Source organism: Bos indicus x Bos taurus, chromosome 1 (genome assembly GCF_003369695.1).
Source record: "Bos indicus x Bos taurus breed Angus x Brahman F1 hybrid chromosome 1, Bos_hybrid_MaternalHap_v2.0, whole genome shotgun sequence".
NCBI classification, from domain to species: domain Eukaryota; kingdom Metazoa; phylum Chordata; class Mammalia; order Artiodactyla; family Bovidae; genus Bos; species Bos indicus x Bos taurus.
In genome coordinates, this window is record NC_040076.1 from 77716954 (window position 1) to 77732599 (window position 15646).

Consider the following 15646-nt stretch of genomic DNA (forward strand, 5'->3'; position numbering starts at 1 on the left):
AGTTCCCTATAATGAAAAGGACATCTTTTTGGGGTGTTAGTTCTAAAAGGTCTTGTAAGTCTTTGTAGAACCATTCAACTTCAGCTTCTTCAGCATTACTGGTTGGGGCATAGACTTGGATTACCATGATATTGAATGGTTTGCCTTAGAAATGAACAGAGATCATTCTGTCATTTTTGAGATTGCATCCAAGTACTACATTTCAGACTCTTTTGTTGACTATGATGGCTACTCTATTTCTTCTAAGTGATTCTTGCCCACAGTAGTAGATATAGTGGTCATCTAAGTTAAATTCACCCATTCCAATCCATTTTAGTTCGCTGATTCCTGAAATGTCAACGTTCACTCTTGCCATCTCCTATTTGACTGCTTCCAATTTGCCTTGATTCATGGACCTAACATTCCAGGTTCCTATGCAATATTGCTCTTTACAGCATCGGACCTTGATTCTATCACCAGTCACATCCACAACTGGGTGCTGTTTTTGCTTTGGCTCCATCCCTTCATTCTTTCTGGAGTTATTTCTCCACTGATCTCCAGTAGCATATTGGGCACCTACTGACCTGGGGAGTTCATCTTTCAGTGTCCTATCTTTTTGCCTTTTCCTACTGTTCATGGGTTTCTCAAGGCAAAAATACTGAAGTGGTTTGCCATTCCTTTCTCCAGTGGACCACACTTTGTCAGAACTCTCCACCATGACCTGTCCATCTTGGGTGGCCCTACATGCCATGGCTTAGTTTCATTGAGTTAGACATGGCTGTGGTCCATGTGATTAGGTTGGTTAGTTTTCTTTGATTGTGGTGTCAGTCTGTCTGCCCTCTGATGCCCTCTCTCCGCGCCTACCGTCTTACTGGGGTTTCTCTTACCTTGGATGGGGGTATCTCTTCACGGCTGCTCCAGCAAAGTGCAGCCTCTGCTCCTTACCGTAGATGTTGGCTGTCTCCTCACAGCCACTGCTACTGATGGTGGGATATATCTGGGGGACAGGTTATTCTACCCTATTTTACAGGAGGAGAGGACTCAGTGATGAGGTGAGTTATTAGCATTCAAATTACTTAATTCCATCTCTGGTATGTCCACTACTTACAGTTTTTGTGAAGAGCAAATAAAATAATGCAATAATGCCTATAAAATGTTCTCAGCCATACACAAGCATGAGCGCTGACAAATGTTAATGCTGGTTGAGTCTTTACCTATGGATAAGCATTGCCAACCTGGATTCATGAAGGATTCAGATGCCTACAGGTGTTTCTACAATTCCTTGAAAGAAAATGTGGTCACAGTACACAAGCTTCAAATTTTTCTGCTCCAAAATCAACCACAGATTTTGAACCTAGAGCAAGAAATCTAACCCATTACTCTTTGCCAACTTAAGTGGTTACGAAATTTTACTGAGCAAGATTTGCAAGGTAATATGTCATCAGAAAACCTAACTTGACTGGCACCTTCCCTCCTTCCCAGTTGCATGACCTTGGTAAAGTCATTCTATGTATTTCTATTTTGATTTCTTTATCTGTAAAACAAAGATATTAATAACTTACAAGCCTGTAAGAAATCAGAAGATAATATATGGTAAATTTGGAGACATATAGACAGTGAGTTATGATTTTTGCATCTGCAAAATAAAATGGAGAATTGAAGCAAAGCAGCAGATGGTTTGGTTCACATTCTTCCTTCCACAAGCCCTGCCACTTCTTTCTTCAGAATTACTAAGGACATACAAGTGTAACACACTTAATATGATTCCAGGACAGAAAGTTTATAACCTGGATAAGATGGAAGCAAATGCATATTTGACAAAAAGTGAAAAATAGAAGTTGCTATAGAAATCTAGTGAAAACTTATTATGTAAGTAATATATGCTATCAATAGAAAAGTGAAAATAAGTAGGAAGGAAAGAGAAGTGTGATGGATAGTGTATGTGAGCTATGTTGAGTCTTTTCCTAGAAGGAAGTCAATGGCTACGGCTAAGTCACTTCAGTCGTGTCCGACTCTGTGCGACCCCATAGACAGCAGCCCACCAGGCTCCCCCATCCCTGGGATTCTCCAGGCAAGAACACTGGAGTGGGTTGCCATTTCTTTCTCCAATGCATGAAAGTGAAAACTGAAAGTGAAGTCGCTCAGTCGTGTCCGACTCTTAGCCACCCCATGGACTGCAGCCTACCAGGCTCTCCCGCCCATGGGATTTTCCAGGCAAGAGTACTGGAGTAGGGTGCCATTACCTTCTCCAGGAAGTCAATAGATAGCGGCAAATAAATATAGAGAAATAGAAACATATTTTCAAAGGTATGATGATTGCTATCAGCAGAACTACAAAGACTCTTAAAAGCACTTGCCACTAACTTTCAACCACTAAGTTGAAATATAGAGAAATAGAAATATATTTTTCAAAGGTATGATGATTGCTATCAGCAGAACTACAAAAACTCTTAAAAGAACTTGCCACTAACTTTCAACCACTAAGTTGAAAGAGATGAATTGGAAGCTTTTGGTTTCTAACACATCTCTTTTGTATTGTTTGATTTTATTTACCATTTATTTGATAAAATATGGGAGGAAAATTATTCAAAAAGGCATTTATTCTTTTTTATCTTTGGTGACATCAATATAAGTTAAAATATCATTATTTTAATATAATATTGTTATTACTAATACTGTTATTATATCAACATTACTAATATTGTTATAATATTGTTATTACTAATATTGTTACTGTTATTACTAATATTGTTATTACTAAGTTTTTCATTTTCAGCATTATTTGTCTTTATTCCTATACCTGCATTATTCAATAGGATAGCCACCAGATACATGGGGCTGTATGAAATTAAATTCATTAAAATAAAATAAAAATTCATTTCCTAAATCCCATGTGCTATATTCCATGACAAAAGCCTACCTTGTTGGACAGAATAGAGTTATGGGATTTTCCATTATTGCAGAAAGTTCTATATCCTCACACTCTAAGCAATTTCATTCACACAAGGTTTCAACTACCACTCATACTGAGATGACAGCCTGATCTTTATCTCTAGCCAAAGATCTTGTCTCCTGAGCAACGTGCCTTCACAAGTAGCTGTTGACTGGACAGAAAAATTGTCTATGTCCCATGGCTCTTCATACTCAATTCATCCAAATCTGAACGTGCTGTATTTCCCAAGGAAGCCATTTTTACTTTGTACATTCCCCATCTCTCCTGGGAAAGTCTGAAAAATCACTAGAATCAGCTGGCTGGTCTCTACTGGTTGCAACTCACTCTCCCTGAAGCTGATGGCAGCCTGGGAGAGGTTCAGTTCATCTCTTCTTCCTGACACACTTCTTCTGGCCAGCTCATCACGTTCTGCTGATTCTAGGTGTGGCCTACACATCTGCTAAGCAAGCTCTATTCTAAAACTCAAACTCCTGACTGGTGCTCTGGGCATCACTCAATCTTCCTTATGATTGTTTTTTTAATCAGTAAAATGCTATTCCTCAATTTCTGTAACTATGACACATTCTGAATGTTGCTGTGTGCTTTTGATGTAACCACAACAAACTCTGGGGAATAAAAAGACTTTTGGTAAAATCAAAATACTTTTTCTTTCTAAAGTCAGGGAGAGGGCACTCATTTGTGGAGCTGGATTCTGAGAGAGGTGGCCAAAACCTTACTGTGTCCACATCAGTAACTGGTTTTGACATACAATGGGGCTTGCTAGAGCCCAAGATTTAAAAATAAATAAATAAATAAATAAAGTCAGGGAGAAGGCCTAAGTTGGTCTGTTGCTCTGTAAAACCAGTCTACAAAAAGGCAGTGGTTTCCTGTAAGCTTAACAAGTGCTACTGACATGGATTGAAACCAAAATACCTATGGGATCAGCCTCACAAAACACATTTACCAGTTACTGAGTATAGGTAAAGGTGTATGGTAGAGAAGAAATGTGGATAGCTTCAAAGAGTTTACAGTCACAGGGGTAAATAGTTCAACAGTTATCTTAAATCTAAGTTAGGTTGAGGATTTGGTAAAATGACCATCTCAAAATCTGATCCAATGTCCTAGCAGGCATCTATTGTTTTGTTACTGCAGAGGTTAGAAAGCTGAACATTACAACTCTTCAGATCATTCAGATCAGATCACTCGCTCAGTCGTGTCCGACTCTCTGCGACTCCATGAATCGCAGCACGCCAGCCCTCCCTGTCCATCACCAACTCCCGGAGTTCACTCAGACTCACGTCCATCGAGTCAGTGATGCCATCCAGCCATCTCATCCTCTGTCATCCCCTTCTCCTCTTGCCCCCAATCCCTCCCAGCATCAGTCTTTTCCAATGAGTCAACTCTTCTCATGAGATGGCCAAATTACTGGAGTTTCAGCTTTAGCATCATTCCTTCCAAAGAATCCCAGGGCTGATCTCCTTCAGAATGGACTGGTTGGATCTCCTCGCAGTCCAAGGGACTCTCAAGAGTCTTCTCCAACACCACAGTTCAAAAGCATCAATTCTTCAACGCTCAGCTTTCTCCACAGTCCAACTCTCACATCCGTACATGACCACTGGAAAAACCATAGCCTTGACTAGACGGACCTTTGTTGGCAAAGTAATGTCTCTGCTTTTCAATATGCTATCTAGGTTGGTCATAACTTTCCTTCCAAGGAGTAAGCATCTTTTAATTTCATGGCTGCAGTCACCATCTGCACTGATTTTGGAGCGCAGAAAAATAAAGTCTGACACTGTTTCCACTGTTTCCCCATTTATTTCCCATGAAGTGATGGGACTGGATGCCATGATCTTCATTTTCTGAATGTTGAGCTTTAAGCCAACTTTTTCACTCTCCTCTTTCACTTTCATCAAGAGGTTTTTGAGTTCCTCTTCACTTTCTGCCATAAGGGTGGTGTCATCTGCATATCTGAGGTTATTGATATTTCTCCCTGAAATCTTGATTCCAGCTTGTGTTTCTTCCAGTCCAGCGTTTCTCATGATGTACTCTGCATATAAGTTAAATAAACAGGGTGACAATATACAGCCTTAACGAACTCCTTTTCCTATTTGGAACCAGTCTGTTGTTCCATGTCCAGTTCTAACTGTTGCTTCCTGACCTGCATACAAATTTCTCAAGAGGCAGATCAGGTGGTCTGGTATTCCCATCTCTTTCAGAATTTTCCACAGTTTATTGTGATCCACACAGTCAAAGGCTTTGGCATAGTCAATAAAGCAGAAATAGATGCTTTTCTGGAACTCTCTTGCTTTTTCCATGATCCAGCGGATGTTGGCAATTTGATCTCTGGTTCCTCTGCCTTTTCTGAAACCAGATTGAACACCAGGAAGTTCATGGTTCACATATTGCTGAAGCCTGGCTTGGAGAATTTTGAGCATTACTTTACTAGCATGTGAGATGAGTACAATTGTGCGATAGTTTGAGCATTCTTTGGCATTGCCTTTCTTTGGGATTGGAATGAAAACTGACCTTTTCCAGTCCTGTGGCCACTGCTGGGTTTTCCAAACTTGCTGGCATGTTGAGTGCAGCACTTTGACAACATCATCTTTCAGGATTTGAAACAGCTCAACTGGAATCCCATCACCTCCACTAGCTTTGTTCATAGTGATGCTTTCTAAGGCCCACTTGACTTCACATTCCAGGATGTCTGGGTCTAGGTGTTGATCACACCATCGTGATTATCTGGGTCATCAAGATCTTTTTTGTACAGTTCTTCTGTGTATTCTTGCCATCTCTTCTTAATATCTTCTGCTTCTGTTAGGTCCATACCATTTCTGTCCTTTATCGAGCCCATCTTTGCATGAAATGTTCTCTTGTTATCTCTAATTTTCTTGAAGAGATCCCTAGTCTTTCCCATTCTGTTGTTTTCCTCTATTTCTTTGCATTGATCGCTGAAGAAGGCTTTCTTATCTCTCCTTGCTATTCTTTGGAACTCTGCATTCAGATGTTTATATCTTTCCTTTTCTCCTTTGCTTTTCACTTCTCTTCTTTTCACAGCTATTTGTAAGGCCTCCCTAGACAGCCATTTTGCTTTTTTGCATTTATTTTCCATGGGGATGATCTTGATCCCTGTCTCCTGTACAATGTCACGAACCTCATTCCATAGTTCATCAGGCACTCTATCTATCAGATCTAGTCCCTTGAATCTATTTCTCACTTCCACTGTATAATCATAAGGGATTTGATTAGGTCATACCTGAATGGTCTAGTGGTTTTCCCTACTTTCTTCAATCTAAGTCTGAATTTGGCAATAAGGAGTTCATGGTCTGAGCCACAGTCAGCTCCCAGTCTTATTTTTGCTGACTGTATAGAGCTTCTCCATCTTTGGCTGCAAAGAATATAATCAATCTGATTTCAGTGTTGACCATCTGGTGATATCCATGTGTAGAGTCTTCTCTTGTGTTGTTGGAAGAGGGTGTTTGCTATGACCAGTGCATTTTCTTGACAAAACTCTATTAGTCTTTGCCCTGCTTCATTCCGTATTCCAAGGCCAAATTTGCCTGTTACTCCAGATGTTTCTTGACTTCCTACTTTTGCATTCCACTCCCCTATAATGAAAAGGACATCTTTTTTGGGTGTTAGTTCTAAAAGGTCTTGTAGGTCTTCATAGAACCGTTCAACTTCAGCTTCTTCAGTGTTACTGGTTGTGGCATAGACTTGGATTACTGTGATATTGAATGGTTTGCCTTGGAAACGAACAGAGATCATTCTGTCGTTTTTGAGATTGCATCCAAGTACTGCATTTCAGACTCTTTTGTTGACCATGATGGCCACTCCATTTCTTCTGAGGGATTCCTGCCCGCAGTGGTAGATATAATGGTCATCTGAGTTAAATTCACCCATTCCAGTCCATTTCATTTCGCTGATTCCTAGAATGTCAATGTTCACTCTTGCCATCTCTTGTTTGACCACTTCCAATTTACCTTGATTCATGGACCTGACATTCCAAGTACCTATGCAATATTGCTCTTTATAGCATCAGACCTTGCTTCCATCACCAGTCACATCCACAGCTGGGTATTCTTTTTGCTTTGGCTCCATCCCTTCATTCTTTCTGGAGTTATTTCTCCACTGATCTCCAGTAGCATATTGGGCACCTACTGACCTGGGGAGTTTCTCTTTCAGTACCCAATCATTTTGCCTTTTCATACTGTTCATGGGGTTCTCAAGGCAAGAATACTGAAGTGGTTTGCCATTCCCTTCTCCAGTGGACCACATTCTGTCAGATCACTCCACCATGACCCGTCTTGGGTTGCCCCACGGGCATTGCTCTTAGATCCCTTAAATTCTGGATAAGATTAAGTTCTAATTTAATCCAGGTCTCCTACTAATAAGAACAGAATGTTGGCCAAGTTTCTTAGCCTCTTTGCATTTTACTTTCCTCATTTCAAAATAGAGGTTGTGACCTTAACATTATATTGAGAGATTTACTTAAGGATTCACTGATACAATGAATGCAAATACCTTAGCATATGGACTGGTTCCATAGACACAATAAATTCTTACAATTAATATTAAGTGGAAGACATGGAATGTCCCTTTCCAGGTCCTGCTTCAGAGTAAGTAAGGGGGAAAGGAGACAAAAAGTGTCACATTCGGTTTGCTGATGCAGATCTAGCATATGCATTGAGGCTCTGAAGCTAGAAATTCCAGCAAAAGCTTGTGATCATTGAATTGTAGCTAAGGTGGTGTGATCCTGGTACCTGCTGTTGTGAGAGCCACTATCTGATGGCCTAGTTTCTTGTGTGTGTGGCAGAGATAATTCATCCTCAGATGGGTCAATTTTGCAGTGTTGTTCTGAGAATAACTTCCACAGTCCCAGCCTGGGGGTTGTGCCTCCAGCCTTAGTAACAATGTCAACATCATAAAGTCTTAATTCTCTATATTAAAGCACTTTGTGTTTAAAATGGTGAAATGGTTTATATTACATGAAAATAAACCCAACCTGATATATGCAGAATGGAAGAAGGCATGATTCCTTCCACTACACTAGGAAGCTGTGGTGGCTTTGTGAGGTATGAGTGACAGAAATGGGCCACATCCACACTCCGGATCTGTTTCCTCAGTTATAAAATGGAAAGTTGTCTTGAAGCAGAACATGGAAATGGAATTCTGTTTATTCTGCTCACCAGGAGGAAACTTCTTCACCATCGTCTTTTAGGACCACCGAGGATTAGAGGCCACAATTGTCCCCTTCCAAATGATGCAACAAATTATGCAGAGCCATCTTAAATCAGACTCATTTTTTCTTCCCTCTTGATTGTGGGGTATTCTCCTTGAAGCCATAGGTGTGGGTTGAGAGAGAGAAGAAAATGTAGTAGAAACAGGAACCATAGTTCTCTGAGCCACTTACTTACACAAATTCTTGGCCCTCTAAACCTACTTGAACCTTGTCAGGTATATATCACCTTCAACTGATAACAGAGTGTGGTTGTGCTTGCCTGAATTTAAGACTTGGTGAGTCAGACCACACCCAGCTCATTATGTGCAGCTTAAGCTGCATTGCAATTTGGTGATGTATGGTCAAGTGCTCAGTCTCTATTAGGGCCCAGTGGCAATCTGAAAGGAAAACTGCTATCTAAAAGAATGGGTTGTCTTTGCTTAACATCCTAAGGTCTATCCAGTGATCCATCTGTAGGGGCTGACCAAATTCCGTGCAGCATCTCTACCTGCCGCAGATATTTTAAGAACCACTGTATCTACTGGGGATGTAGCCCAAGAGGCAAAGTAGCTTTCACAGCAGGCTGGACCAATTGCAGATATCTTTTCTTTTCTGTCCCCTACTCAAAGATGGCAACTTTTTGGATTAATGGTCAAGAAGTTCAAATCGCAGACTCAAATGAAGTACATGTTGCCTGCAAAATCTGAAGAAAGATTTGAAGAAAGCAGGGAAAACCACTAGGCCATTCAGGTAAGACCTAAATCCCCTTACAATTATAGTGGAAGCAGCAAATAGATTCAAGGGATTAGATCTAAGGACAACGCACCTGAAAAACTATGGACAGAGGCTCATAACATTGTACAGAAGCTGGTGATCAAAACCATCCCCAAGAAAAAGAAATGCAAAAAGGGAAAAGGGTTGTCTGAGGAGGTTTTACAAATAGCTGAAAAAAGAAGAGAAGTGAAAGGCAAAGGAGAAAAGGAAAGATATACCCATTTGAATGCAGAGTTCCAAAGAATAGCAAGGGAAGATAGGAAAGCTTTCCTAAGTGAACAATGCAAACAAATAGAAGAAAACAATAGAATGGGAAAGACTAGAGATCTCTTCAAGAAAATTAGAGATACCAAGGGAACATTTCATGCAAAGATGGGCACGATAAAGAATAGGAACAGTATGGACCTAACAGAAGCAGAAGATATTAAGAAGAGGTGGCAAGAATACACAAAAGAACCATACAAGAAAGATCTTAATGACCCAGATAATCATGATGGTATGATCACTCATCTAGAGTCAGACATCCTGGAATGCAAAATCAAATGGGCTTTAGGAAGCATCACTATGAACAAAGCTAGTGGAGGTGATGGATTTCCAGCTGAGCTATTTCAAATCCTAAAAGATGAGGCTGTTAAAGTGCTGCACTCAATATGCCAGCAAATTTGAAAACTCAGCAGTGGCCACAAGACTGGAAAAGATCAGTTTTCATTCCACTCCCAAAGAAGGGCAATGCTGAAGAATGTTCAAACTGCTGCACAATTGCACTCATTTCAAATGCTAGCAAAGTAATGCTCAAAATTCTCCAAGCTAGGCTTTAAGAATGAGAACTGGAAAATCCCAGATGTTCAAGCTGAATTTAGAAAAGGCAGAGGAATAAGAGATAAAGTGGCCAGCATCCATTGGATCATAGAAAAAGCAGGAGAATTCTAGAGAAACATCTACTTCTGATTCATTGGCTATGCCAAAGCCTTTGTGTGGATCACAATAAACTGTAGAAAATTCTTAAAGAGATGTGAAAACTAGACCACCCTACCTGCCTCCTGCAAAATCTGTATACACGCAGAAGCAACAGTTAGAACTGGACATGGAACCACAGACTGGTTCAGAATTGGGAAAGGAGTATGTCAAGGCTATATACTGTCACCCTGCTTATTTAACTTGCATGCAGAGTACATCATATGAAATGCTGGGCTGGACAAAGCACAAGTGGGAATCAAGATTGCCGGGGAAAATATCAATAACCTCAGATATGCAGATGACATCACCCTTATGGCAGAAAGCAAAGAGGAACTAAAGAGACTCTTGATGAAGGTGAAAGGAAAGTGAAAAACTTGGCTTAAAACTCAACATTCAAAAAATTAAGATTGTGGCATCTGGTCCCATCACTCCATGGAAAATAGATGGAGAAACAGTGGAAACAGTGAGAGACTTTATTTTCTTTGGCTCCAAAATGACTCCAGATGGTGACTGCAGCCATGAAATTAAAAGACTCCTGCTCCTTGGAAGAAAAGCTCTGAAAAACCTAGACAGTGTATTAAAAAGCAGAAACATTACTTTGCCAACAAAGGTCCATCAAGTCAAGGCTACGGTTTTTCCAGTAGTCATGTGTAGATGTGAGAGTTGGACTATAAAGAAAGCTGAATGCCGAATAATTGATGCTTTTGAACTGTGGTGTTGGAGGAGACTCTTGAGAGTCCCTTGACTACAAGGAGATCAAAGCAGTCAATCCTAAAAGAAATCAATCTTGAATATTCATTGGAAGGACTGATGCTGAAACTGAAGCCACCTCAATACTTTGGCCACCTGATGCGAAGAGCCGACTCACTGGAAAAGACCCTGATGCTGGGAAAGATGGAAAGCAAGAGGAGAAGGGGATGACAGGATGAGATGGTTGGATGGCATCACCAACTCAATGGACATGAGCTTGGGCAATCTCTGGGAGATGGTGAAGGACAGGGAAGCCTGGCATGCTGCAGTTCATGGGGTTGCAAATAGTTGGACATGACTAAGCGATGTTTATTGATTAATAAGAGAGCAGAAATTTGCCATTTGCTTTTAGGAGGTGTATCTTGACATGATTGAGACCACTGATACCATAGAAATATCACCAGTATGACTTTTGGTGATATAGGACTTAGAATTTGTAGAGATATTTCAATATATGTGTCACGTAAGTCTTGGGATAGTTGCTACTTCCTGTTCACCTGGTTGTATCAACACATGATATCATTAGGAAAACATACCAATGTGATATCTTATAGAATAGAGAGGTGATCAAGTTTTGTGGTTACTAGAATATGACAAAGGTTTAGAAGGTTGATGTGCATTGCTGAGTATATTGCTTGTCCTAAGACCTGAAAGTAAACTGCTCTGATGACTTTTCATATCAAGTAAAAAAAAAAAAAAATTCCAGATCCACAACTGCATACCATGTTCCAAGACATTTATTGTTTCATTCAAGCAAAAAACAGCAATAACAAAAATGATAAAAATCACATGGATCAACAATTGTAGTCAGAGTCAGCACCTCATTAAATGTACAATAATCCATTCTCATTCTGCATTATTTTTAGTCTTATAACCAATTCGGCTTCTAGCAAATAAGTTAAAAATTGTTATTCACAAGAAGATGCAATATGCCCTAATTTTGCCAATTTATACAAACAGAGTTCCAGAAAAACATCTATTTCTGCTTTATTGACTATGCTAAAGCCTTTGACTGTGTGGATCACAATAAACTGTGGAAAATTCTGAAAGAGATGGGAATACCAGACCACCTGATCTGCCTCTTGAGAAACCTATATGCAGGTCAGGAAGCAACAGTTAGAACTGGACATGGAACAACAGACTGGTTCCAAACAGAAGAAGGAGTACATCAAGGCTGTATATTGTCACCCTGCTTATTTAATTTCTGTGCAGAGTACATCATGAGAAATGCTGGACTGGAAGAAACACAAGCTGGAATCAAGATTGCTGGAAGAAATATCAATAACCTCAGATACGCAGATGACACCACCCTTATGGCAGAAAATGAAGAGAAACTCAAAAGCCTCTTGATGAAAGTGAAAGAGGAGAGTGAAAAAGTTGGCTTAAAGCTCAACATTCAGAAAACGAAGATCATGGCATCTGGTCCCATCACTTCATGGCAAATAGATGGAAAAACAGTGGAAACAGTGTCAGACTTTGTTTTGGGGGGCTCCAAAATCACTACAGATGGTGACTGCAGCCATGAAATTAAAAGACACTACTCCTTGGAAGAAAAGTTATGACCAACCTAGATAGCATATTGAAAAGCAGAGACATTACTTTGCCAACAAAGGTCCGTCTAGTCAAGGCTATGGTTTTTCCAGTGGTCATGTATGGATGTGAGAGTTGGACTGTGAAGAAGGCTGAGCGCCGAAGAATTGATGCTTTTGAACTGTGGTGTTGGAAAAGACTCTTGAGAGTCCCTTGGACTGCAAGGAAATCCAACCAGTCCATTCTAAAGGAGATCAGTCCTGGGTATTCTTTGGATGCTAAAGCTGAAACTCCAGTACTTTGGCCACCTCATGCGAAGAGTTGATTCATTGGAAAAGACTCTGATGCTGGGAGGGATTGGGGGCAGGAGGAGAAGGGGATGACAGAAGATGAGATGGCTTGATGGCATCACGGACTCGATGGATGTGAGTTTGAGTGAACTCCAGGATTTGGTGATGGACAGGGAGGCCTGGCGTGCTGTGATTCATGGGGTAGCAAAGAGTCGGACATGACTGAGCAACTGAACTGAACTGATACTAACAGAAAGCTGGAGAACATGTATGAGGCCTGATTTGAAACCTATTAGATCTAAGTGACAGCAATATAATTGAGAGTAAACTAAATGTGTGTATTAGAGTGCTCCAGAATAAGATTCTGAATGTTTTTGAGTCACTAAAAATGGCTCCAATAGGGGAGAACCCAGACAGCAAAGCAGACGTGGTACCTGAAGCAGAGGGACCTGTGGTGTGAAGGTGGGGCCAAGGATGAACAGGCAATTTCCTGCCACCTGCTCAGGGACACCCTCACTTGAGGTTGCACCCAACAGGACCAGCAAGGGCACTGGTGGCTATTGGAGTGTGGGAACCCAGACCAGTATTGCCCCTCAGACAACAGCCTGCAGTCCCCCAGCTGGGTACTCTTGTCCCAGCTGCACTTGGAGAAGAGTGCAGATTCATCTGAGTGTATCATTGCTCCCATGCAAGGCGGCTTTTACTGACTTGGTTTAAAGAAGCTGATTCTTCCAAGCTGCAATTCAACACCACCAGCTGAAGAGACCATAATGGAGAAACTGTCCTTTAAGCTGCTTCTGGGAAAAGAAAGATGCTATGTTGTTTTAGCAGATGGATTCCCCAAGTGGCAGCAATGTCAGGGAACACCCAGAGGCAGCCCTACTTCTTCTTATTCCCCCAAATCAAAACATAAAAGTCAGAGAGTGAGTGCTGTAGACAGCCCTGAGAACTAGGAGGAAGTCTGGGACAATTGGAGGCCACTAACAATGGCCAGGATCTTTGGCTGCTGGGAGCTTCCAGAGGAAAAAGACAGCCTGTGTTCCAAAACCATTATCACAAGAGATTCCTTCAAAGGCTTAAATGAAATCCCCCAACACGATGCCTGCCACATTAGATGGACAGGAGGCAGTCTCTAAGTGACTGGACTTTGGTAAGAATTTGGGTTCTTTGGTAAGCTCATGAAGTTTCATGAGCTTTGTTAAGCTCATGAAGTTCTGAAGTTAACTCACACTCCAGAGAACACTACCATCCTCCATGGTGAATAACTCCTGAAAGAACACTCCTGAGTGTCTGCTTCCTGTTGACTTACTGTTCAAAAAGGAGCTCAAGGCAAGTGACAGCAGCCAGAAGATGCTACAGTGGCTGGCCACAAAGTCACCCAAGAAGGAAGACCCCAAAACACCCAAAAGGCAGTCAGATGTGCCCCAGGTGTCCAAGCAGTTCCTGCAAAAAAGTCTATTCCCCTCCAAGGAAGGCAGTGCGGGGCTTCTGGAGTGATGGCTGAAGTGGGGGGAGGAGGAGCCTTTTGGCAAGCAGCCTCACACCAGGTAGCACAGCACTTCCAGAGACCAAGGCCACAGTGTGCAGCACGGAATACCATCGTGATAACAGGTTCCAGCATTGTGTGTGTGAGTAGGGGCAGGGGGATGTTGCTTGGGAAATAAAGCGTTAGTTAACACTTGTTGCTTCTCCAGGCAGAGGCTGTCCTGGTTGGGACCAAGAATCCCTGGTGGGGTGGGTGGGCAGCCAGGAAGAGGAAGGGCACCACCATCAATTCATGGTGGGAAGGGAGGGGACATGGTGGGAAGGGAGGGGACTCTTGTGCCCACAGCCCTCTCCTGGTTGGACCAGTGGACCTTCCCTCAGAGCCTGACCCCACTGACCTCAGCCTGACTTGACCTGACCTGGTGCTGCTAGCAGAAGTTATTTTCTTCTCAGCCTTTGGACTCTTTTAGTCTTTCAGAATTAAGTTTTTAAAACATATTTTTTCCTTGAATAAATTATACTTGATAAACTGTCTATATTTCAGAAAATGCTGCTGGTGGAAGGAATTCCAGATCTCACAGTTTTCTTCTGGCATCAGACCTAGGGAGTGATTTTGTCATAAATGTGGGGCACTGGAGTTTTCTGTGGACAAAACTGTATTTTTGGAAACAATAAAAAGGCTTGGTTGGGGGGAGGGGAATGTTTCCAATTTGCTTGGTTAATTGACTAAAAGATGGATCTAAAGGAAGCATATACTGAATGAAGTTGAAATGCAGGAGGAAGGCACCCCAAAGCTTAGAGAGACTGTGATGCTCATGTGAATTTATGTAAGAGCTTCTCAGCTATATTCTGACTACATCCCCTCAGAAGGTTCAAAGACATGTCCTTCACCAAGGCCAAGAGAAACACATTTGTGAGGGAAAACCCAATATGCTCTTTTTTTTAAGTTTTTTTGTTTTTTGTTTTTTTGATGTGGACCATTTTTAAAGGATTGAATTGGTTGCAACATTGCTTCTATTTTATGTTTTGGTTTTGGCTCCAAGGCATTTGGGATCCTAGCTCCCCGAATAGGGATTGAACCCACATCTCCTGCATTGGAAGGTAAAGGTGAAGTCTTACTCACTGGACTGCAAGGAAGTCCCAGAAACCCAACATTCTTAAACAGCTTCATTAAGGCTATTCTTATAGGCTAAAAATTACAGTGGGACCAATTGCCATAAAGTTGGGCAATCTGCATCCAGTGAGAATAATAGTATCATGATGAAACAGACCAGGGCCTTAGGGCCTACTCCCCTTTATCCCCTATCTGCCTTTTGTCTGTAGAAAAGTTTTAGCTAAAAAGAAAAAGCAGAAGCAAAGGGAAAGAAGTCAAACAGGACAAAATAATAATAGTTTAGTCATTAAGCAAAGTCAAGGACTTTTAGTTCCTCCTGAAGGCTATAGATAATTCTGAACCATATCCTGTGAGCTGTTTTGTAGATACTGAAACCCCAAACAAGTGGGAGAAGTTCACTACATCATGACCAGACTGTAGCCATGACATAAGCTGCCATAATTCTGAGAAATGGCCTCAAATAGGAACAAACCAACCCTGAAACTGAAGACTAATTATACTTTCAACAGTCAAGATGATGCTAATCAGACCACCTTGTGACCAGTTTTGAGATGACTATCAGAGCTAGCTGTACTAGCCTCCCTCTGCCTATACATCCTTGAATCTCTCCTTTAAAG

At 41.3% G+C, this 15646-nt stretch overlaps 1 pseudogene; it reads left to right on the forward strand.

Annotated features, from left to right (window-relative positions):
* The first annotated feature begins 929 nt into the window (after positions 1-929).
* Positions 930-13981, forward strand: LOC113897768 (annotated as a pseudogene).
* The last annotated feature ends 1665 nt before the right edge of the window (positions 13982-15646 follow it).